General features: G+C 25.9%; 2 protein-coding genes across 9 annotated transcripts in view; both read right to left on the reverse strand.

The window, feature by feature from the left end:
• LOC126906077 (uncharacterized) overlaps positions 1–6,616 on the reverse strand; it is a 177,099-nt gene extending 170,483 nt beyond the window's left edge. For 7 of the 8 annotated variants that reach the window (XR_007704181.1, XM_050686338.1, XM_050686334.1 and 4 more), the window contains exon 1: positions 6,334–6,616. The gene's annotated coding sequence lies outside the window, so the exon portion shown is untranslated. The remainder of the gene's footprint in view (positions 1–6,333) is intronic. The other variant, XM_050686336.1, reaches the window with a different exon arrangement.
• LOC126906090 (uncharacterized) overlaps positions 1–26,097 on the reverse strand; it is a 74,475-nt gene that overhangs the window by 26,854 nt on the left and 21,524 nt on the right. The gene's annotated exons all lie outside the window — the stretch shown is intronic.

The raw sequence follows: 26,097 nt of genomic DNA on the forward strand, positions 1-26,097 counted from the left end.
AGTCAAGCAACAAAGTATAGAAATAGGGGACATTAGGCTAGCGTAAAAAAGTTTACTTATGAATAACGTTTATTTTGTATTCGTGTAAACTTATGTGATAATCGTACAATTTAAAAATGTCTATTTAATTTAATGGACAAAGAGCTCTCTTTTACTACCAGCGTTATATGTAACTATCTGAATAGTTTTAAATGAAACTATATCTCCGATTTCAAATTAATTAATTAACACTACAATTGTGATGTATTTTAATATAATTGATTGATTTTTATATGGTTTACTTGTACATATCTCAAGTGTTCTGAAAAAAAAAAAAAAATTATAGTGTTATATTTAGTAATTATATTTATCAAACGTGCTATTTTAAATTAGATATCTTTTCCATTAAAATACCATTTAAATAAAAAGTGCTGATAAGCAATAAAAACTCAATTAATTTATACTGATCTGCTTTTTTGAGGTATATGTTGAGATATTTATAAAGGATAACCGACTTCGTGTGATGAAATTATGTTAAACGTTTCTATTAGCAAAATTTCAAATGTTATGATATGTCTGCAGCTGTTGCTGCGTTTATATATTTCCTTTCCCTTTACCCAAAGCATTTAAAATAATTAATGCCGCTGTTTCATTTTATTACAAAATGGTAAAACTTGCACATTTTCCTTCGAATTTAGAGAGACACGTTTCTATCAACTCATAACAAAATTTAAATATCATTTAAGTGTCATCGTCATGCATTTCTTAGTAATACTTATTTATTTCGTCACACCTGCGCCCATAAATAACAAACCTAGAGAATTGTAATTTTTTATACTTTTTACTAAAAATAACCCTTATATCTCGTATTTAATTTGGTATTTTATTGTTGTTTGGCTCGGGATTGTCTAGAACTAAGGCACTTTATCTAATAACCACCTTCTTCTACCGTAGTGAGGTTACCTGATTCACCACTCCAAGGCTGTCCAACCTGTTAATGCGTAATGAGTGGATAGAGTCACTGGCTGGGAGGGTTCGCCTGCCCAAGTCCAGTGATCAATGTAGCGTCGAGTGTGTTAGTGTGTACATGTCTGGGGTGAACTCTTATAACTAAATAATAATTAAATACTTAATTGCAGTTATCCCAGATGTACTAATGGAAACAAAAATAATTAATCATTATAACTGCAAAAATAAATTAATGTAATCAATAATTGCCTCTTCAGCACGTTAAATAATCAAAAATATACAATTCGCACATCTGAAATAAATATAAACTCTATAACTACCCAATAGCTATAAATCAGTTCAATAACGATGATCGATAAAAAATGTAACTTTAAATAAAAATCAACAATAACTATTAAAAATCTCTCAATACATAACATGCTCAACTCACTCTTTTTGTAATAATGTGTATATTATTATGCACACATTATATTATATGTAACGATAAATAATGTGTAATAATATTGTAATGGTACAGTTTAGACGAAATGTTGTAAATGTACTATTATTGTATGATTACTCGTATTATTGTATAATATGCGGCAACATCGTGTGGGACTTTTGCATTCGCGTTATGTGGTGGCGGCGCTGAAAAAATGTTGTCATGCCTAACACAGTGATAAGAAGATAATATAGTTGGTTGGTTATGTTTTAAAAGAAATAAAATGAAATACGAAATGATATCTGTGTATTAAAATATGAACACGTTGTTTTTCTTTTCTCTTTAAATAAAAACTAACTAGTAACAATAAGATTTTGTCATGAGGAATAAAATGGAAATATCAACAAACAATGTTTGAGAGAACAGCGAATAAGTACACACAAATGTCAACTATATTAGAACTCCAACATCAACGAACAATTCATCACCAATACAACTGAAATTAAGGTTAGAAATATCAATACCACTAATCATACACATACTAAATAGTACATAGAAATGAATATGTTTTATTTTTGTATATATTGATATTTATATATATTTTTAAATTGTTATTTAATACAGAAACGAATAAATACTTCTAAATGATAACAAATTGTAATCAAAACCAATTATTTTAATTTGTAAAATAAATTAAATACCATTTCAATATCTCCTAACAACAATAGTTTCAATGAATAGCTCCTCTGACGAAATGGATAACTTAAAAACTAAAATGACTAGAACTAANATATTATATTATATGTAATGATAAATAATGTGTAATAATATCTCCTAACAACAATAGTTTCAATGAATAGCTCCTCTGACGAAATGGATAACTTAAAAACTAAAATGACTAGAACTAAAGTACGAGTTATAAGTCTATGGTATAAATGAGGTAAATATACGGTTTAAAAGAATAAATTATTTGAATTAGAATTCACTGCATAAAATTGATTATTGAAAAAGTTTAACACATAAGAAATAAGGTGAATAAAATAGCACACAACAATAAAAGTTAAAAATCCTAATAGTTTGACAACTACAATTTAGACAGGCTCTACTGGCCAAAACTATTAATATGGCTTAACAAAATTATTTTACAATTAGAAAACGTTGTTAAACGCACATTAATTTTCCTAAAAACTAACTCTAGCCTTAAAATTACGTGTAATATGTGTTGTGTACAACAGGTGACTGTTTGATTGATAATGTTCCCTACGATTATTAATTGTGGTATACGTGACCGTCACGCGAATGATAGGTGGGAATCAATATCAATGGCAACGTTATAGCTAATATTCTATAAGGCCTCAATAATGATCATAATTACAATTTTACATTTTATAATGATCGTTCATATCTCAAAATAAGAATGTAACATAGGCATAACTAGACTACTAATACAGATCCATGGGGAGCTTCGCCCTCCAAACACCCTTGTAGTATCACTAATATAGGAATATTCAATGAAAACAGAAATTACAATCACTTATAAAATGCAATGCAATCATTTCATAAAATCATTATCGTTAACAGCATAACATGTTATGTAAACATTTAATATGTAAAGATTAAAGATGAGTGTTTTAGAATATTTTAAACTATCAAATAATATTCGATAATTTTAAAAAAATTATCAAATAACTAATCGACTTGTTTTTATACAACCGTAGCATATCTTTTTCATTAACTATCAAATATTTCAATAACAATCGAACAGTTTTAAAAATAGTTCGATAGTTACTATTCGATTATATCACTAGTTTAGATGTTTATTAAATATAGACCATTCTTATAAGAGTAAGCTTAGTAATAACCACCAAGTAATTAATAACTCGGATTTTGTTGAGGTGTTTGCGAATAAAACTGTCAAAAAATGCAAATTGTTAAAAGCCTTAAAATATTTGATCATGATTTCTTATTAGAGGATATAATAAGATTTATGAATAAAAAATATGCATAATTTGTCAATACTAAATCAGTAAGCAAAACATTTTAGTTTATATATTCATTAGTAAGTTTCAAATATTAATCATTATTTTCAGTAAGCAAAAGAAAAATGTAATTTATCTGTTCATTACTTATTCTAAACTGCAAATTCCTTGACAAATATTGAATAAATATAATATACTAACCCAACTAATGTTTGATAGATTTCAGAAACATTTTTTTTCAATTATCATAATGTTATAAATGTACTTAAAATATACAAATTTATGATTAAATTGATAGCATACTTTTTTACAATTACTGTTAATACAAGTACATACTTATAAATAAATGTCCGAGTTTTTATATACATGTAATAGAAGTTTTTAAAATAGACAATATAAGCAAAAATTTGAATAAATAGTAAGAAAAACTACATATTTGCGCACTACTTTTGGATATTTTGTATTAGAATTACACTACTTGTGTGTAATATTAATATGTATACTAAAAATATCATACTGACTTAAAAAATTTTGTACATTATTTTTCACAGTGTACCATTTTTTAATCATTATTTGGAGGAAAATTATCATAAAAAAACTATAACAAAACTAAACTAAGATGATATCAAAAATAAAAGCTAAAAAATTATAAAACCTATCATGCTTATTGCTTTTGTACATAAATTTGGAGCTATATATCCATGAAAACATTTGCATTTAATATCAAATTTTTTTTTAAATTTGTACCTAATATTGTATAATTCATACGTATAATAGTGGATTTCATTTAAACCGGAAAAACTTAATTTAAATAATAAAGAAATAAAACAAGTGTTTATAAAACACTTTCTTAAGAATTATACCCCCCTACCATTAGTGTTAAAGAAAAAACCTTAAGCTCTTTATTTCAAGGAAAAATTATTACCACGTGCCCAAGAAAAACTTTTACTGTAATTCTAAATGTCAAAAAAAAAAAAATACTTGGAGATATTAATAACACCTAAAACCTACGTATCTATGACAATGAAAAAACCTGAAGAATTTGTTAAGCGTGAAAAATTTGAATAAGAGCTATAAGAAAAAATAACCGGCTTTATTTTCATAATGAAAATCACAGAATCATACAATTAATTTGATTTCAATCATAACATTATTATTTTTTATTAGGCATTTGAAGGGAAGCAGAATATTTTTTTATTATTTCAAAATCAATTCATGCCTCTTAAATTCAATGAATACTCATGCAAAATTTCAACTTCATTTCGTAAAAAAAAGTAAAATAATCCCAGTGATTATTCTCAGGCTTTTAGTCTAATCCCAAATAAAAAAATGAGTTGATGACTATCACTGATAAATTAAAAAAAACCACTATTCAAATAACAAACATTTTATATTTTATTTAACCTAAATATTTCCATTATATTTTGTTGAGCTAAAAGAAATATTTTCATTAATAATTCAATTTTTGATACTTTATTACTGTTTAATAATAATACCACCAATGTTTTTGTTAATTCATTTTCTTTTCTTTTTTTTTTCATAATAATGTACAAATTAAAAGTTAATTTTTTTTATGAACCATAAAAATTTTAATTTTATTATAAAAAAAATGTATTTTTAAGGTTAGATTTTAGGAGTAAATTTCGAAAGTTAAATAAAAACTTGTTATTTTGTTTCCAGTAAATGATAAATGGTCTAAATAATATTTAGACTGGACAATAACTAGTTTTATAAATTCATTTTTTTAGTTAACATAAATTTTAGTGTAAGGCGAGAGAAGTATTCGGCTTAAAAGAATTTCTTATCTGAACGTTATGGTAAAAAAATATACATATCTAAAGATTATCTCACTCGCCATTTGTAAATCTTTAAATATTAATATCTCAAAAAATATTCACTATGAAAACTTGAAATTTGATATAAATACAGCTTGATATATTTAGACCAGTTGATAAAAAGCTCATAAATTAATATTTTTTTTTTAAGAAAAATTAATTATTTATAAGTACGTTAAATTTATCATCTACTCACAGGCGTGGAGTAAATATTTTTTAATTTACATTCTATTTCTAAATACCATTTAATGGTAAAAAAAATAATAACGTTTTTTTAACTTTTGAAAGTCATCCCTAAAATATACTCTTAAAAATAATTTTTTCTTAAAATAAACTAGAATTACTATGGTTCATTAAAATGTTGCCCTTTTTATTGTGTTCATTTTTATGAAAAAAATCATTCGTTAACAAAAATAGGGAGTAGTATACTTAATAGACCACACGGTATAAAATAAATATTATGATCTCTTAAGTTATTATTTATCATAATTAGAGTAAAGTTGGGTAAGTCGCTAATCCAGTAAAGTTGACGTTACTTTAATTTTCTGGTTTAATTGCGGATAGTATTCTATATATATAATTATAGAAATAACATTTTAGATTGTAAATAAATTATTTTAACGAATAGTAAGAGAATAGTAATAGATGTTTTATATTTATAGAGGTTAAAGGTCCTTTAAAATCCTTTAAGATCGAAATGAGTTGATTATAACTTTCCAATAAGATTAAGTTTATTTTTATTGATAGATATCAGAAGTTATGAATTGAAGGAACAAATATATATAAATAATCGAGTGGGATTTGTGATTTACATTAAAAATGCATTATTATTTTGATAACTTGTCGCTTTCCAATTACTCATGAAAACAATTTTAACGTTTAAGTATCTTATAATTTGTATGACTATACTTTCACAATTTGACGGTTAAATTATTATTTCGGCATTATTAACGATGAACGTCGACTGAAACAATTTTCATGATGAAAAAAAGTAGAAAATAAAATTTGCCAATTTTTTTTTTTTTTTTGTGTAGAGTGAAATTTTAAATTGAGAAAAAATAAAAAGACCTAAAGTTCAAAAATGCTGCGGTATTAGTGATATTATTGTAACGGTTAAATCGGCGGCGGGTGAGAGAGTGGTGGAGCTTACCTGATGTGTGCAAGCTGTTGCTTCGCGCCCGCCGGCTGTATCACCGACGACGATGGCGGGCAGCCTCCCGAACGTGTTGGATGTGACCGATGCCGGCGACTGGGTCGACGACGGCTACCGTTTACTCCGGAAGTTCGTACTGCTGTAGCCGACGGTAGTGATGAGGGCAATGTCTGCAATGCGCGCGTTTCAGATGTTGCAAACCCGGCGGCGTGCGTCGTCCGGCGGCCGCGAACCCCGTAAATGTGTGCGATACTGCTGACGGGGTACCTACGGCCGTCCGCGTAGAGAGCGCACGACGCCAGTTGCCCGCGGTCACCGTAGTATTTTGGACGCGCGCGTGCCCGCGCCATCCGTGGCCCGCTTTTAATGGCGCGCACACGCACACACACGCTCATGACCCTCTGATGGCGGCGGCGGCGGACACGCACGTGGTGCGCACGCACGGAACTGCGGCCAAAACGGGACACCTGTACGAGTCGGCAAAGCATCGCCGTACCGCAAAAACCCTTTCCTCCCTCTTGGCCTGACTTACCGCGGTAGTTGATGATCAATACCCTCCTCATTGTCAGCCTCCCAAAACATCATCATCATTATCATCACTCTGTTTGTCAAAGTCTGATTATACGCATATATAATCAGCTCGCCACAATGTTTTTAGGTGGAATTTCTAGGTAAATTGTTTTTTTATATTATGAAATACTTTACAAATAACAGAGACAAATATAAATTATTAAAAATGAGAGTTGAAAAATGTGACTCGAATTTTTTTTTGAAAATTTCACAATAACGTTAAATTGTATTGGAAATTAATACAAGTCAGTGGTGTATCATATACTCCGCACTCAATGCATTTTTCTTGTGTTCGTATGAGCACTATAATTGCCTATATAAATCGCCGAACAGTAACTATGATCTAAAATACCAGGACCTTGCTTAGTAAATTTCACTATAAATTGATGTCTGACAAAGGATAACATTACTGTTAATTATAAAATTAATAGTAATTATTTTAATGATTCGACGCCATTATTAAAAAAAAAAAATTTTATTTTATTTAACGTTTATAATTTAACAGCCAAATACTCATAGAAGACAACCGTGACGTTTTTATTTTTACATTTAAAAAGTTATAATTCGAGATAGGGTTAATATGACAAACGTTCCGAAAAATTTTTAAAAATTGAAAACAAATCGAAAGTGTCAATTTTGTTAATGGCCTTTTCTGTAAATTACGCCGATTACTTTTCGTTACACGAAATAAAGTAGTAAATTTCTCTGAAAACATTTGTTAGGTAAATTTTATTATTAGTAAACTGTACTAATGTAGACTCATGAATGATTTTGAAAATATTTTCTTCTTAGTAAAAATAATATAGAGGTTAGAACCGATAGAAATTATGAAGTGATTTGGAGAGCAGGTATATATAATAACATAAAGAACATTTGATATAATTTTGATGCCACTAGAATAATCTTAAATAAAGCAATCTGAAGTCGCTAACGTTCAATAAAATAAAAATAGAAATAATTTTATGATATAAGAGGTTTTGAAATTTCAGACTTTGAGCTTATTCCTTAAACTTTTCTAATATCCACCAATGGTTGATAATCTAAATTTTAAATAACCTTTATCACGTAAACTGATTCCCGATTTACATGACATGTATATTAGGTCTCAATATTAAATAAAGTCAATGAAGGCAACATTTTTCAACTATTATCATGTTATACTAATAATAATTATTGTTTAATACGTAATTTTTGAGTACGTTATTTTGAAAGTTTCTATGTCGAAATAAAATCCATTTTAAGCTTAAAATTAAAAATATTTTGGCAGATATATGGAACGAAACAGAAGTGTCGAGTAAGCGTAAAAATATAAAAATTGTGAATATACAAGTCTATATTAAAATATTTTAACAAAATGTTTAAATCAGTACAATTTACAGTAACTGATAAAATAATTCCTCTTGATTTAGAACTTATGATTATATATGTTACATATTAGAAACATAATTTTTTTATTATTGTAATTGAAACTTTTTAATGAGTAAAAACTTTCTTAAAGCAAACCAAACTTTTTAATTCCAAATTATGATTAAAGCTCTAAACAAATACAGTATAGATTACCTTTAATTATTTTTACTTACTTTAAATTTCTTCATAAATTCACAAAAACGTCCATTATTCTAGTGTATATACATACATTTAATAAATATTTTCAAAACTAGTATGAACATTTTAAACAGCATAATTATACTAAAATAAAGTATAAAAATAATTATTATAGTTGTTACATTTTTAATTATTATTATTAAAAATATCAAGTGCAATAAAATTTGTGATTACACATCTTTATAATTATAAATTGATTCATACTATGAAAATAAATAAAAATTATTAAAGTTGATATTTTTATTGATTGATATAAACAAAACATTTTCTTAAATCTTATTCCATATTACTATAATAAATAAATCATTGATGATATGTGTAACACTTAACACAGTTGTGTGCAGTTCCGAAAATCTATAAATGTTATTTATGCTATTTAATATTTATCAAATTGAGATATAGACAGCATAAATAAAATCATTTTAATTAAAGTATTTGTAGATTGTAGAACATATTTATTATAAATAACGTTTTAATACATACTGAAGAACATTAATAAGTATTTAACCAAAAATCTACTATTCTGTATTTAACTTATATTTTCCACTACAAAATAATTATGTAAAAAAAAAATATCAGTAAAAAATTGGGTACTATAAAGTTTACGTGAATTTATTTTTACCCGTAAATTTAACTCGGTAAAATTTACTGAGCCAACTTCTCTACTTACTACAAACTCAAATATAATTGATATCTTTGTGGTAGTATTAGTCTTTTCGTTGTATACTGCAAGGCGTGATGCTTTGTCTCTAGAGACTTGTTCAGCACTAGACGTTTTTCGTTTAAGAGTTCAACTGAAGTAATGTGTCACATTTCTCTGATCTCTGTACAATTCATATCAGTAAAAATATACTCATGTTTCAGGAACCAAGTGTTAGTAGTATACGTTTTCTCTGCAATCTTGTTATATTAAAAACAATTAAATTTATCTTTATTTTTTTAATGCTAAGTTATACGTATTTCCTGAAAAATATGCTATTGATAAAAAATTAACTATAAAATATACAAAGTGCTGTTCAAATTTTTTATTTTATGAATGTAATCCTTGTGTTTGAAATACAAGGGGGGATTTTCCGGAGTGATTAATCCCCTACACCCACCAAAACTAAATTTATAATTAATATACATTGTTTAATGTTAATATTAACTAATATGAATATATATTAATCATTAATGTACTTGAAATTATTAAAATAAACTTTATAAATTCATAAAGTTCCGAGACCTGGTAATAAATTTCCAGCATTTTTATATTTAATATCTTTTTATATTGCTATAGGTATTTTAGAAGTAAATTTAATTGTTAAACTTTTTATATAATAATTTAACAACCGAGATGAATTATAAAAATGTTTTATGGGCTACATAAATTTAAAATCATTGAGTTACGTTTTATCTTTTAGTTCACAATAGATCAAACGGCAGTATTACTATAAAAATACAACTTTAATATTATTGATTAAAATAGTGAACCTGGAGCAAAAAAAAATGGTTACTTTAAGAACCCATTATAAATTTATGATAAATTCAAGTTTATTTAATTTTACGTTAAATGAAAACTATAGACAAAAAGCTATCATAATATGTTTAGGGTATGAGCATTTCAAAAAAAAATAATTTGTTTTTCTCTCAAGTTTTATTGAAAATAAATTATAGTTTATTAATTAACAATAAAATATAATTAAATTTCAAGCCAATAAATTTACATGTAAAATAATAAATTATATGAGTGGTTATTTCCAAAATAATATTTCTAGAGATCAAAAATTCGTTTTTAACAGATTAAAGTCTTTAATATTTTTGTCAAAAAAAAAAAAAAAATGAGTTGATTTGTCATGTTAGAAAAAGCTATTTGGTTTTAACATAACCGTATGTATCATTTAAAGAATATAAATGTATTTTTGTGTGTAATAAAAAAGCTATTAGAAAAAAATTATACGATTATAAAAAACATTACTTAATTACAGTCGAGCTAAAAATTTCAAATTAGAAATTTATCTTTTTAAAGTATAAATCATTTATAATTTGATAAATAATTTAAATAACATTAAATTGTTAAATTGTGTACCTAATGTCCGTAAACTAACACTTAAGTTAAAAAACTGGATGTAGTGTTAATAATATACACTGAACTTTCAAATCTTCTTCTTCTTCTTTTTCCTCGCCTTAATCCCAACTACTTGGGGTCAGCCACCCTTACCCTAAACTTCCACTTAACACAATCTCCCATATCATTTACGCTCACATCAGCTGTCCTCAAATCGCATTCAATAGCATCCCTCCATTTCTTTTTTAGTCTTCCTCTACCTCTTCTTCCTTCAACATTCATTTCTATAACTGTTCTTACAGCTTTCGATTCTTCTCTCCTCATAACATGACCAAACCATGTAAGTCTATTTACTCTCATCTTATCCACGATTGACGCTACACCTATACTTCCTCTTTATGCTTATTTCTTATCCTATCTGCTCTAGTTACTCCACTCATCCATCTAAGCATTCTCATCTCTGCTCTACTTTCTTGTCAACCGCTCAACACTCTGAACCATACATTATAGTTGGTCTCACTATACTCTTATAAAATTTACCTTTCAGCCTCATTGGGATTCTTTTATCGCATAATACACCAGACACTTCTCTTCATTTCAACCACCCGCACATAATCCTGTGTCGTACATCCTCGTCAATACCACCGCTCTTTTGCACAACTGATTCTAAACACTTAAAATGTGTTATAAGTAATTCTTTAATAATCGGCTCTTTTAAAACACGTCTTATTGTTGTAATATTTTAATGCAGTTAATAGTGTGGGAATTATATGTATTTATAAAATTTGTTAAGTTATTCTGAATAAATCATCAGTCAGTGTAAACTTTTATTAATTAACTAGAAAATTTAGTAGTGTATTAAATTTGCTTCACTCATTCTCTGCTCTACTTTCTTATCAGCCGCCCAACACTCTGAACCATACATCATAGATGGTCTCACTGCAGTCTTAAAATTTAAAATTTACCTTTCAGCCTCATTGGAATTCTTTTATCGCATAAGACACCAGACGCTTCTTTTTACTTCAACCACCCGCATTTATTTCTGTGTCTTACATCCTCGTCAATATTACCACTCTTATGCACAACTGATCCTAAATACTTAATACTTTCCACCTCTCCAATCACGTCCTCGCCTATTGTCACTGTTCTCCTCATTTTACCTACTTCGTGTTCTCTTTTATCAAACTCGTATTCTATATACTCTGTCTTACTCGTACTTATTCTTAAACCCTTTTAACCCTTTTGTTAACAATATACATCGTACTTTCGAATGTTTAATCTAAATTCAACCAACAAACATTTATTATTAATTTGTTATTACGATTCGGTTCAATGAATATTACAGTTCAGAAATAGCTCCACTATTTAATGATATTCTACTTAATACGTATTCTATTTCACTAGACTATTCTATTTTATTGATCATGTAAGGTATCGTTTTAACTCTCAAAGCATTCAGGTCACGATTACTGTTTAGGTATACTTTAAGTGTGAGTATATATTACTACTGTGTATTAGTTTCTTAATTTTATATTACTTAGGTTTTTTATTCATAAAAATTTCCTAGATTTGTAACTTTCGGTATGCTATCTCCATAAATTTAATAAAGTTTATTCAAAAAAATGTAGTTATTTTAAAGATTCCATTAAAAACAATAAATTAGTTTTTTTCTTAAAGAAATTATAATTTTCGTTTTTTTTTGATATAATAATAAAATGTTAATGAAATTATTATTATTTCTATTTGATAGTTGAACTAATCAAAGGAGGTATTATTTTTTATGAAAAAAAAACTTTTTTTTATTTAACGTTAAAGCATATTCATTTTAGAGTGCCTTGAGAAATAATTTAATTTAAAGACTCTTGATTACTATTTTTGATCTCCGATTTTTAAAACCTAACTATTAGAATATATTATTCAACAGTAAGACAACTATTACTGCATTTATCTACAAGATAAGATAAAATTAAAAAAACTCAATATCAGATTTGACTATGAACTCATTTATAATTTATTCAATTAATTTTGTCCTAGAATAATTTTAGAAGAGATTAATAAATTTAATAAAATTTAATCCTGCCGAAATTATTTTCTATATCATATAATTTGAAGTCAATGTATTCAAAAATGTTTTTTGAACAGATAAGGTGAATTATTTTCATAATAATCACGCATAATTTAAGGTTGAATGCAAAGTCGAGAGCATAAATAACGGAATAGAAAATTATATATCCTCCACTGCCTTTAACGCTTTTCTATTTATAATAAATTACACACCATGATTTACTGATTTATAGAAATTCGTCTTTACCCGTTTTACCTATAGACAATTTTACACATAATTTTCATTGTTTAAGTCTAATTTAGAAGAAAATTTGATTTAAACTTGAACTTGAAGATTGTTATATTATACACTTTATGTGAACGTATAAGCATTAGTATAAGTTCATTACATTCATTTAAACAAAATTCAACTAACTGATTATAGAGAATTAATTGTAATAATACATAATTTAGTTGATTAAATTTTAAGATAAAACTCAAACTAAATTATGTTTTTGAATTTCCAAAAATAAATTATATTTTATGATTTAAAACAACATGCCAGATTTAAAACCATTTATCAATAGAGGTGTCGTTGATGTTAATTATTTCTGTTGAAATAAAATAAAAAACTGAGAATTATAGTCAAGAGAAGACAATACAGTGGTGTACTGTGGTTAAAAAGTTGCAAACTTATTTTCCTAAGTATATCATAAAGTGAGAGAATTAATTGCGTTTGGTAAAACACATTTAAGGTTTTTTCCATCCGATTAAAATTTGCATAAGCTTGCTGTTTTGTGTTTTCTTTTAATACTAAGTTATAGTCGACATTGCTATTTGCCATGACTTGCATTAAGTTTCTTGAGCATTCATTTCTTTGCAGATCTAAATTTCGTCCACTGTAAAGTACACGAAACAATTTCTTAGATTCTTACCAATATATTTTATTTTCAATTGATTATACAACTTGATTAATTGAAGCTCTTGCGTATTTCTAAATAGAATTTTAAAAATTGACAATGTTAAATCATATTTCTTAATTCAACGTTAATACAGCTTGAGCGAATTGCTCATTAATTTACAAATAGTTTAAACCAAGTAGTAATATAGTTTAAATAAATTGTCTTTTAATAATTAATTCAATATGTCGTTGTTAATAAATTACCTAAGGAGGAAACTCTTTAAAAGCAATCGACTAAATAATAGATTCTTCGGATAGGTATGAGAACTCAGTGGTTAAATATGTAATTTGAAATGCATCGCTCTCGTTACAAATCTAATGAGTCAATTAAATTCAATTAAACACGATTAGGAGAAGTATAAGAATAAAATAATTTTCTCTTGCTTGGGTTAAAGTCAATTCATAATTCTGTCAACTTCAACTTTTAGAAATGACTTAAAATATTGTCAAAAAATAAATATATTTATCGGGATAGAATTTAACGATTTAAACATTATTTATTATTATTGCGTTTGAATTTATAACTTCGTATTTAAATATGCGTTACAGCGGGAAAATAAAAACAATAATGTTATTGCCAGTAGAGTAAAGAATTTCACAATTGACGTGCTCTATACATTCAAAATGATAAATTGAATAAACTTTTTTTTCGAAATATTGATAATAATAAAATAATAATATAACATTTTACAGGCTTGGAAATGGAGTGCAAAACATGATCGGTGATGGTGTCAGAGACAGGTTGATATTTTGCTCCGGAAATCGTTTCCTCACATAATTTATCTTTTACTTTTGTATATTGAAGTCTTTCTAGGCTTCAAATGAAAAAAAAAATTAACATTTCATATTTTTCGTTCCTCTTTGAAAATCAGAAACTATAATTTTGGGCCTTTTATCGAATATATTAAATATATGTTACATTAATGTATGAATTTGATATATTACATAAACTCATTATACTCCTTACATCCTAAAAATACATGACAACGTATATAGTATACTAATCTCAGATAATGATCGATTGACACAAAAAATTCAGGTAGTTGTTAAAATAGTTTATTTATTTTAATGAGGCCAAGATGGTTAATAAGATGGTGAACTACCATGCATTTGTTAAGTTCTTGTGTCTTTAATTTAATATGAAACGCTTAATTATGTATATTTTAAGCTAAACATTTTATAACGAAATTCCGTAATTATTGTATAGTATAATATTATATATATTATGTATATGTAAATTTTCTCATAGTTCACACTTTTATTTTCTATACGACAACAGTGATTTAGGTAGCTATTTATTTATTTGCACAATTATTGTGCGACAAACCCAATTTTATAATAGTACAGCGTAATCTAGTACAGCAACTTGATCATTTTTACAATTAAAAAAAATAAAGTACAAACAAATTAACCATTTAAAAAGAGAAAGAGGTGTTACTATTAGCTAAACGCATTAAACGATTAATAGGAGACTTAAGAAATGGGAAGTAGGACAATGAGGAATAACAAAGTGGGCAGAAGATTCTGCCCATTCCAGTATCTCTTAGCGGAGCTTTGAAATTTACAAGGGAGATAATGTCAGGAAAATCTCTGTAATCTTGTAGAACCGAAAAGGAAACCAAGGTTAATATGAATTTGGTCAGATAGGTTTGTGAACTCTAAAATTATTGGGAATTGACATGGAATATTATGTCTATAGAGCATAAATTAACAAATTTTAACAGTAAGCTAATTATAAAGCAAAAGTTTAAATAAAAAAAGATATATATATATATAAGAATAAACATGATTAAATATATCCACAAATTTGTACTATAAACATATATAAAAGAAATCGACAGAAAGTATCTTAATAAACTAAACATAATATATAAAAATAACAAACATAATATCAAAAAAAAAAAAGTTGTTATAATTAACACAACCGTAGAATCGTTTAACGATGAAAAATGAACGGATTGGATTGATTTTTATATGATATCTCAGAAATATCGTTGAAAGGATCTGATGAAAATTTCACACCTTAAGTCGTAAAACGATGGAGTCAACAAACGTTTTTCTCAAAAATGGTCGAAATTTTAAAATGCTCGCCGTCGAACGGCAAACATTTTCCAACCTTCACTAATAATTTTTCCGGATCTCGTGACCGAGTACTTTCGTTGAAAAAAAATGTTTGAAAATCCGAGAACGCTAAGTAATTTTCCTAGAAAATCATTTTTTTCCTTGTTCTATTATATAATAAGATAATGAGACATGGAAATTAAAAAAAAAAATAAATTTAAATACAAATAATAAAAACAAACATCGTCATCGTATAAATAATTTGACATCACTGTTGGTTTTTTTTTTCAATTTTGATTTTTAACATTGGTTTGACTCTTGTCTTTCATCACCTTTAGCTACCCAGATCATCCGTCCTTACCTAGTCTCTTAATTGGATTTTATTTATTATATTTTAAGGGTTTGATTTGTACATACGAAACAAATTTGACTGCGTGACATTTTTGAAAGCAATGTCATAGTAATAGACACTCACAAATATTTTTTGACTAATGATCTAATGGCTTGACGATACCCTGCTTTAGTGTTATCACTTTCATGTGATAATGATGGAATTACATTCATAAATGAACACAAACATGAAATGAAAGCAAAACTAAATTATTAATAAATGAAAAACAAAAATGTATCTGCTTTCCCGTTTAGATAATAAACCAATTATTTTAACATTCTTCTAGATCATTTTTTCCCTACATCACATCTACTTGAATTTTTATTTGAGTATCTGTATCTAATTTAGATGGTGTTTTGGTATCTATTCCTAGGCGTCTTTGCTTTACATACTCGTTCGCTCACCCAACACAACAAATCAATGGCCTACACGTTAATTACCGCCGTGTACAGTACGCCATAATCCTAAACGATAACTTATTACATGTTATTCTTTTATACACACGGCAAGTGTCTCCACTTGTATGTTTTATTGTTCGGCCATAGTTCACCAAATTTTTATTGTTTTTTTTTCACATCCTGTTATGCTTTGGCTCCTTCGAGATTTCAGAGCAGAGCACTCCTTTAGTGGTTGTCTCTGTCCGTCACTGAAGTATTTACTTCTTAAGCGACTGCCCTTGTAGTCATTAATCCATTTACATCTTTAGAATCATGTACCGTTTAAACTAAAATTATTATCATTATTTAATTAATTATCTAACTCCAATCATCATTTAATTATACTGAACAATTCATATAAAATTAAAATATGAATATTTATGAAAAATAAATGATCACTAAATGGATAATAAACAATAGAACATTTAATAAAAATTTTAGCTTTTATTTAGGAGTATATGAAAAATTTCACAGATAGAATGTTTTCTGACTTTAAAAGATCTCAAACAAAAAATTTTATAATCAAAGAATATTAAATCAAACCCAATTGTACAAATTCAAAACTTTACCTTGTACAAAAATCAATACATTCAATTCCCTCTATTCTTGACAATATATTACCAAAGAGATTTCTTTTAATGTAAAAATTAATGATAATTTTTTTACAAAAAAAATATGTGCATATTTCTTTCTAGAGGAAATTTATTGAAGCAATGAAAAGGCAAGAATAATCTATTTTCATGTTCTTTATTGCTCTAATTCTAACTAATTTAGTAAAAAATGAGATAAAAAAATACATTAAAAATCTATGGTATTAAATTATGTATAACACATTTTTATATTAAAATCCCATTATAAACATCTACGCAACTTATTATTTTAACTATATGTCCGAGTCTCAAAATATTATTTTTATATCAAACTGATGAAAATAAACATAATTTTACCTCAACTTAGTTTCATTTATATACTTCTAAAATATCCTCGAGTTGTTACGGTCAACGAGAAAAATTAAAGGATAATTTTTTAATTAATATACAAAAAAATTACGAAGAATTCCCTTTTGTTAATTTTTTTTTTATCAACATTTTTAATTTTAATACAGGTGCTAGTTTTGATTTTTTTCCACTCACTTTAGTCTTAATGTATTGTAAAAAGAAATAATTTTTTTTAGAAGAAAAACAAATACATATTTTTTTTAGAATGTAATAAAGTATATAGGTATAGTATTTGTTTGAAATGTTTGCTGAGAAAAATTCAATTAACTTTACTGTCAAGTATTTCTTTGATGCCGTGAATACTATGTAATGCATAAAATATAATTTTAATTTTTAGAGTTAAGGAAAATACCAGAGAGATTTCGTTACGACTAAAATAATGCTGGATCTTTAGAAACGCCAGATATCTTATTAAGCACATTTTAAAGTATCTTCAGTTGGAATTTTGTAGAATTTCGTTGTAAATGCATAATTATAATAGATAACGATAATATTTATTAAAATTTAAAAAAAACGATCGTGAAGATGGAGTTATTATTTGTTAAAGTTCAAAGAAAAAGAGATTTATGGTGGTCATTAAAAGGTATCAAATTGAATAATATTCAATTTAGCGTCTATATTATAAAAACTAAATTGTTTAAAATGGTGAAAAAATCAAAATGACGTTACTGAATATTTCTCTTTTGTGTTTAATCAACTTTTATTGTACGATAACACCAGAAAAGTATCACTTTATTGTATTTAATAAAATGAAATTGTTGTAAAAATATCCATCCAGAAAATATGGAACAGGTATTTCTGGTGTAAACGTTAGAAGCGTGCAACGTATCCACTCGTTATTAAGTTTTGTGTACATGAAAAATTTTATGCCACAAGAGTTACCGTTCACCATAATATAAACTTTAACAACTGAGATTATATACATTTTTTATTTATTCCGATGAATCTTTTAGTGAGGGCACATTATAATATTACAAAACATGCTCCATTATAACGTTGTTTTGTTAAAGTATTACTTATGTTAAGGGTTCGTTTAATACATAGAGAACTCGGTCAAAATCAAAAATCAGGAACTACCCGACGACTGCTGTCCAAATATTGTCCCCATCCCTTTAATTACCTGAAGGAGACACGGACAGTCGTATACTTAAGCTAAAAATGAGAGAGTATGTAATAATGTTAAACTATTGTTTTATGTCAATGACAAAATAAAATTATATTTTAAATGTTTAGTAAATGTAACAATTATGTGTGACAAAATTGATGAAATCGAAAACAATATCTATAACGGCCACTCAGACACAACTGACTTTTGTTAATTGATATCAGTAGCTACGAAATACAGACGAGTAGAATTGTCACATTAGCATCTCTTTCTATGGTAATTAACATGTATTACGAATTAAATAAATGAAAATACAACGTATATTAAATAAATGACAAGAACATAGTTATCAATGTTCTTACACCTGATTGTAGGAATTATAATTGATCCGTAACAATATGATGTGCCAATGTAAGTTTGAACAATTTTATGAAAGTTATAACTCTCACAATATTATGATAAACCAATGTTAAAACGTTACATTCAAACTTGTTATCCTAACTCTACAAATTATTCCAGAAGTTTAAAGGTAGTGTTTTTAACTTTATTCCATCATCGTGGATTTATTAAAAGCCTGTCTATAATAATAAATGTAGCTTAATCTAAAGGCTTCGAAACAAGAGAAAAGGTATACATATAAGCCGAAAGTATGACCTTTTCTGCCCTACTTTTACTTCTTCGTTCAGATTTCGTTACTGTATACCTTTTTCACTACCTAGTCCCACATTATCTTCGTGGTAATCATCCTTCCGGTGAAATTCCGGACATAATAATTTATATATATCAACATTTCTCAGACACTCATCAGTACCAAAAAGTCATGAAATAACCTTCCGGATAGCTTAGGACATGTTAAAAAAAGTCAATTTTAAGTAACTCACTTGACTTTTAAAAACTGTTAAAGCAGCGTTATCTTTAATCCTTGAATTCTTAAAATTTTATATTTTAAAGTTAAATTACTTTACATTGATAATCTTCTTTTTAATCACTATGGCAACGAATAATTATTAATCTGACACTAAACAAAGGTATATACCCTTCGCAATAATCCATAGTATTTTTATGAAAATGTTATAATACAACATCTAACAAAAGAAAAGAAATGAGATTTTATTTCTTGATTTACAGAAACAAAATTCAATTTTATATAAATTTGTATATATATATATTATATTTAAATATAAAATTACTTTTTGTAACTATAAATAATAATAAATAGTTCAGTTGGAAACACTTTATGCCTTAGCATTGTAAGAAATTAGTGCTTAAGGGGTAGACTTGAGCGCTCGCAAATATTAAGAAAATAATATGTATTGTTTTATAAAATATAGGACGAGTAAAAATATTAAAATATATCATTATCCCCTCCAAAAATTTTATTCTATTTCCGCCTACATAGCTCAGTTTCTCTTCCGTACCACCAGTTACATGTTTCTTTATCCTCTCTAATATAAAAATAAATATAGAAAAAGTTACTTAGTTCAGAGAATTTTAAAAACACTAAAAAAATAATTAATATATACCGCGAGTTTTTTTATCATAACCCACTCAATTAATCACAGAACAAAAATAATTTAAACGTTTATTTATTTTTTTTTTTTGATACATTTAGTTAGACAATGTTCTTGAATTATTAACTATGTAATATTTTTTTAATTCATATCCTATGCCTTGAAAAAGTATAAACATTTTTTTCATATGGAAACATATATTTTGAATTTAATACAATGTTTGAAGTTTTATTTTAATTTGAATTTTTAGCATATCTTTATTCATTTATTAGATTTAAAAATTTAAAGTATCAATTTTTTTTAGATAATATACACGAGGAATTACAAATACAGGTAGCTAATTATTTTTTAATGACGTCGCTTTTCGCAGATATGAAACATTTATTATCAATTATGACTCTTGACGATATATTTTCTGTATTACCAGTTGGTATACACTTTAAGCATATCTATTAATAAAGATTACATAACTAATAATTCAAGAATAATATGAAACTAATGGTATCCAAAAAACGTTTAAATTTTGTTTGTTCTTCGGTTAATTGAGTGGATTACGGTAAAAAACTCGCTCTCTATATCTATCTAAAAAACTAGAAATTCACTTAACTTAAAAACAAATCATATTAATATTAAAACTATTTTTCATATTATAGCTAATGGCTTTCAATTATCTATGAAGATATAAAAAAAATTTAATTAAATTTCTTTGAAGTCCCACAAATATTTTTATTAAAAAATATAGATTATATTTTTTACTAAATCAAAATTCTTAATTATATTTTCAATAAATTAAACGAGAAAAAAATTGTCCACTAGCAATTAAACCATATTCATAAAACAATTTCAATATAAATTTTCTGTATTTATATTGTAACCTTATACAAAGTGAATTGCAAAGATTTGAAAAATTCAATTGATCTATTTAATATTTTATATTACTCTTGTTTTTAAATAATTGTTAGTCTTTTAGTTAACAATTTTATATAATCAATAATATTATTTTTATCTATGTTAAACACAAAAATCCACTTATAGTAACTCTCTCTTATAGCATGATACGAATAAATTCTTGTAAAGATTAAAAAAGCAGTGTAACATACGCCAATACGAGCTGTATCCTAAAATGTAAAAATTATTTAAAAAAGTAATATAAAATATTTGCCGGATCAAAAGTTATTAAACCTTGTGAGACACTTATATATACAAGATGAATCATTTATCAATAGCCATTAGAATATTCTAAAATGTTAGAAATTTCCATTTATCACAATAGCGTAATTTTTCGATATCTTTGAAATTTCTAAAAAAAATAATTGGAATTGAAAATTACATATTACTATATAATTTTAAATAATTAAAATTTCTGTCAACTTCAAATGCATATGGTAAATTCAAAATAAATAAATAATTTTTTTTAGTTATGATTAGATAGATTTAATTAGATTAGTATTAATATACCTAGGAGAAATAATGATTTTAATCTTAAAAAACGTGGATGTACACGTCTTTAAAACACTCAAAATGAAGTTTTCTCCAAATTTAAAACATAGAAAATTGGATAATAGCTCATTAGAAAATGTTTGCCAAGTAGATGCTTAATATGATTCTATATGAAACTTATCTTTGATAAAAATAATGATTAAAAAAAAAAATTAAAAAATTGATATAATTTAATATTTTTACGATTCATTACAATATTTATAGATTTCATATGAGAAAAAACATAATTTTTTGTTATTATATTATAAAAGATGTCATCTTCAAATTTTTTAATTTTTAAATTATTTTTACTTTGACAATAAAATAAATCTCATATTACTGTAAAGCAAAAATAAAGTTTTTAATTTATTTTAATACTAATTTAATGTTTTTTTTTACTAATGTATAATAATTTGTAATATAAATCAACACTTAAGTAATTTTTTGATATCATTGTTATAGTAATATTAAAAAAATAATAAATTATATAAACTTTTAATACAAGTAAAGCTGAATCAATATTTATTAGTCTGGTTTAAAAAAAAAAATATATGAAATTGGCAAAAAGCGCACATTAATATGCAAAAAAATCGATGTTATATTTTCATAAGAAACTCATAATATCCACGATTTTGAACTTTTGATGATAAACACTAATTATAAAATATTTTTTTTTAATCAAGATAGTCTACATGTTGATCCTGACTATTGACAACGCAAACTTTTTTTTTCAAACTTTCCGTACTAATAGGTTCAATTAGATATATATTCATGTTTTTTTATGCATAAATCAACATAATCGACTCAACAAGAGTTAAACATTTTTATGAACAGATATAAAAAAAAACATAATGGTGAAAACAATACTTACATAGCTCCGAGTCGAAGTTAAAAATATGCTTTTTACGTAATTCAAAACTGTAATACTTTGGTGAGACACCTGTACATACAGTGATTTTTTTATCATTAGCCTCTCAAATCTTCTTAAAAAAATAATTTTGTTAAGAAAATTTTTTTTAGTATTTTCAGTTTCATATATTTCTTAATTTATCAATTATTAAGTACTTTTTTAATTTATCCCCTAAATTCTAAACCCTGAGATAAGATTGTAAAATTTATTTTTTTTTGATGCCAATATATATTTTTAACTAGCTTATAAAATAAACAAATGATGTAATTAAGAAAATGAGTAGTTGATACCAATTTTTAAACTGGTACAAAATAATGATGAACAACTAATTTCAGCAGATATTTATAAAACACAAGCTTGGGTTCAAAGAATCACAAGTGTAATTTTAACGCCAACAAGTGACGAATCGCTAGGTCGATTATAAAACTGTTTGGTACTATTGGTGTTGCGAGTGTGACCTGTCCATAAAAAAAGTTATACCTTATAAGTAGTGCGCAATGGCTTACAACATTGTATGTATTATTCTTTCATGGAAATGCATTTTTAGCGGACGTAATATATAATGTATTAGTTGAAAACTGTACATCATCAAATGTCATTATTTCATACTAATTCCATTTGACACGATCTCGTATATGATATAGGAGATGTTTGTGTCCATTTGAAAAAATAAAGTTGATGCTTCAATAATGTATAAGGGATGAACAAAAAAAATTCTTCATAATTGATAAATTGAGAAAAACATGTACCAAAGAGAAAAAAAATCTTAATATTATTTTGGAGTCGTCTACCCTCTCTCCGGCGACGAACTAACCACCTGTCCAGGAGTATAAATAGGTTAAGAAACCACCTTCATTGGGGAAGGTCGCGATGATCTTTAATGGGCTAATAAAAGCGAAAAAAAAATGAATTATTTTTATTTTTCGACTAATTAATTGGACCATAATAAATGAATCACACTGTTATCGAAACGCTTAAAAGAGTTGAATTGTCAATTGGCACTGAGCACCATTTGTAAACAACTTTTACAAAACTCAGTTGAAGAATAATTTTAGTTCATTGTTTATAATTAACTTATCCTCCTTTGAGTGAGACCGCTATAACCCTTAATGGGCTTAAAAAAGCAATAAAAAAAATGTTCAACTTAAATTGTCTTTTTCCAAGTGCTATACAAAACCCTTAAAGCTTTTTAAATGCTACTACCGAACATCTCCATCCTCTCCGTTTCAATACATCATACAATCGTATTGATTCGTAGATGTCTAAAATATCCTTAATCACTCTGTCTATCCATTGTTGGCGAGGTCTTCTTTTTGGTCCATATTTTTTTAAGTTACATCACTATTAGTGATTTATACACATATAACTCCAAGTGCGTACTTAAAACTACGTAGCTTTTATTACTATATTAATTCACGTGTAACTATTTCTCCAGTACAACTCTATATTAAATCTACCCAGAGTTAAATCTAATTTAATATCCTTTTAAGATTTTATGTAAACCCTTTTTTTATATTTATATTGTATGCTCTTTGACTTTCTGTGTAGTATTTTATACTAATACATTTGTATCTTAATAACTTATGAAACCAATAACGAGATTCTAGAAACATTACTGTCAAACAAACTATTGCCAAGTGGCCTACGTCTCTTCAGTCATTTATCAAGTAATGCGAGCCCAATTTAAGTTCTTTATACATCAGTTTATACTAGTGTCCTACACTCCAATTGTCCGAATTATTTCTTTACGGAAAACGACAGAGTTCAAACTGGCTGGTCGACAAGTAAAGAGATACTTACCAATTACTTGGGTAATTAGTAAAATATTTCTAATCTAATACTTGTATTTCGTAGCTGTTTTTATGCCACACGAATTCTTTTTATAGTCTGTAAAATTATTTTCTAGTGAGATTATGATTTGTTGGATTTGAATGGTGAATAAGATTACATATCAAGGTAGTGGATTTTGTATAAGAAAGGTATAATTATATATATTTAAATGGTATAATTTTTTAATTATCTTATCCACAGGGGAAAACTGTTTTGGTAATATATCTTAATTGAGTAAATGTATTAGTGTATTAAATATACATTATATTATTATATTATATGTATTAAAATATGTTATTACATAGACTTATTTGAAGTCTACAAACAAATTATATTTAAACCTATTTTTTTTTTACTTAATTATATTTTATTTTAAACATTATGTTTTAATTATTTATTTTAATGAAATTTAACTGTGTGTTTCTAATTTTTTTTTTAAAATTATTTTTATTTTAATTTTTAATTCTAGTTTACAACAATATATTTTTCAATTTTATTTAATATTAAAAATTATTTTTATTTAAATAACTGCTTAAGTTGTTTTAACGTATATTTATAAAAATTATTACATTCATGTAAAACATGAGTATATTAATAAATAATAATGGTAAGTAATAAAGTATATTTTATATTATAATTTAGCACTGTATTTTCGAAAATTAAAGTAATTTTATTTAAAATGTATTAAATAATTTCAAATGTACCTAAAAAAATCTTAAAAAAACTACAATAATAGATGGAATTTTCACACAATATCTTCATAACATCCAATCAAAAACTTATATCATTTATTTAAGTCATCATAAGCCCGTTATATCTTTCGTGGCAATAGTATAAAAAATTCATAATAATAAATTTAATTGATTTGAATTGAAAATGGAATTTTTGGGTGTATTTTTTTATTTTATTACAATACAAACCTAATATTCTATTAGTTGTATAACTCTGAAAGAAGTTTATCTTCAAAAAATTAAGATTATAGAAAAATAATTATTTAAATTTCATTGCGAAACAATAAAATTTGTTTTTTTAATTTTTAATTATATGATTAAGTGATTACATAGCTTAAAATGTTTAAGATTAGTTAATTCAAATATTTCATTTTGAATCTTATTGTTACATAATGTTTTGATAGGAAATAAAAATGTTGTAATAAGAAACAAAAAATTCAAGAACCACTATTATAATAATTATCGTGACATAGTCATAACATTTAATGGATCGAAAAAATTTAATAAATGAGAATTATTATCACGAACATTTTAGAAATTGATTGTATTTTCATCAGAGTTGAAAATATACTTTTTTTATAATTTTTTTGTGTTTATATGAAATCTGAAATCAGACATTTCCTGGTACGTTTGTTTTTGAAATAATAAATAATTAATCAGAACCTACTGATTATATGTTGAAAAAAAATTAAACAAAACTATGAAAAATTGCTATTAATTTTAAAAAAAAACGGTAGCACAGTGGGGTTGCGGCATAGTGGAGACATTGCATAGTTGGGTTCAGTCTAGATTTAATCTGACAGTGATTAAAATCACTATCATAAGAAACGCTTCGATGCAAATCTGTAGATAGTGATTAATTTTAAAAAATTGTTGGATAATTGCAAAAGCAACATCAACTTCTATTAAAATAAAATACAAAACCCATAATTTTCATACAAAAATAGCATATTTTTGAATATGGTAGCCATTTGCGTATAGAAGATAGGTCGTCGGGACAAATTTTTTTTTTTCATTTTGTAGTACATAAAATAAGCTTTAATTTTATATATGTTTAAAGGACGCAGTATTTCCGGAACATT

The sequence above is a fragment of the Daktulosphaira vitifoliae genome, unplaced genomic scaffold, assembly GCF_025091365.1.
Source record: "Daktulosphaira vitifoliae isolate Bord-2020 unplaced genomic scaffold, ASM2509136v1 Scaffold_4, whole genome shotgun sequence".
NCBI classification, from domain to species: domain Eukaryota; kingdom Metazoa; phylum Arthropoda; class Insecta; order Hemiptera; family Phylloxeridae; genus Daktulosphaira; species Daktulosphaira vitifoliae.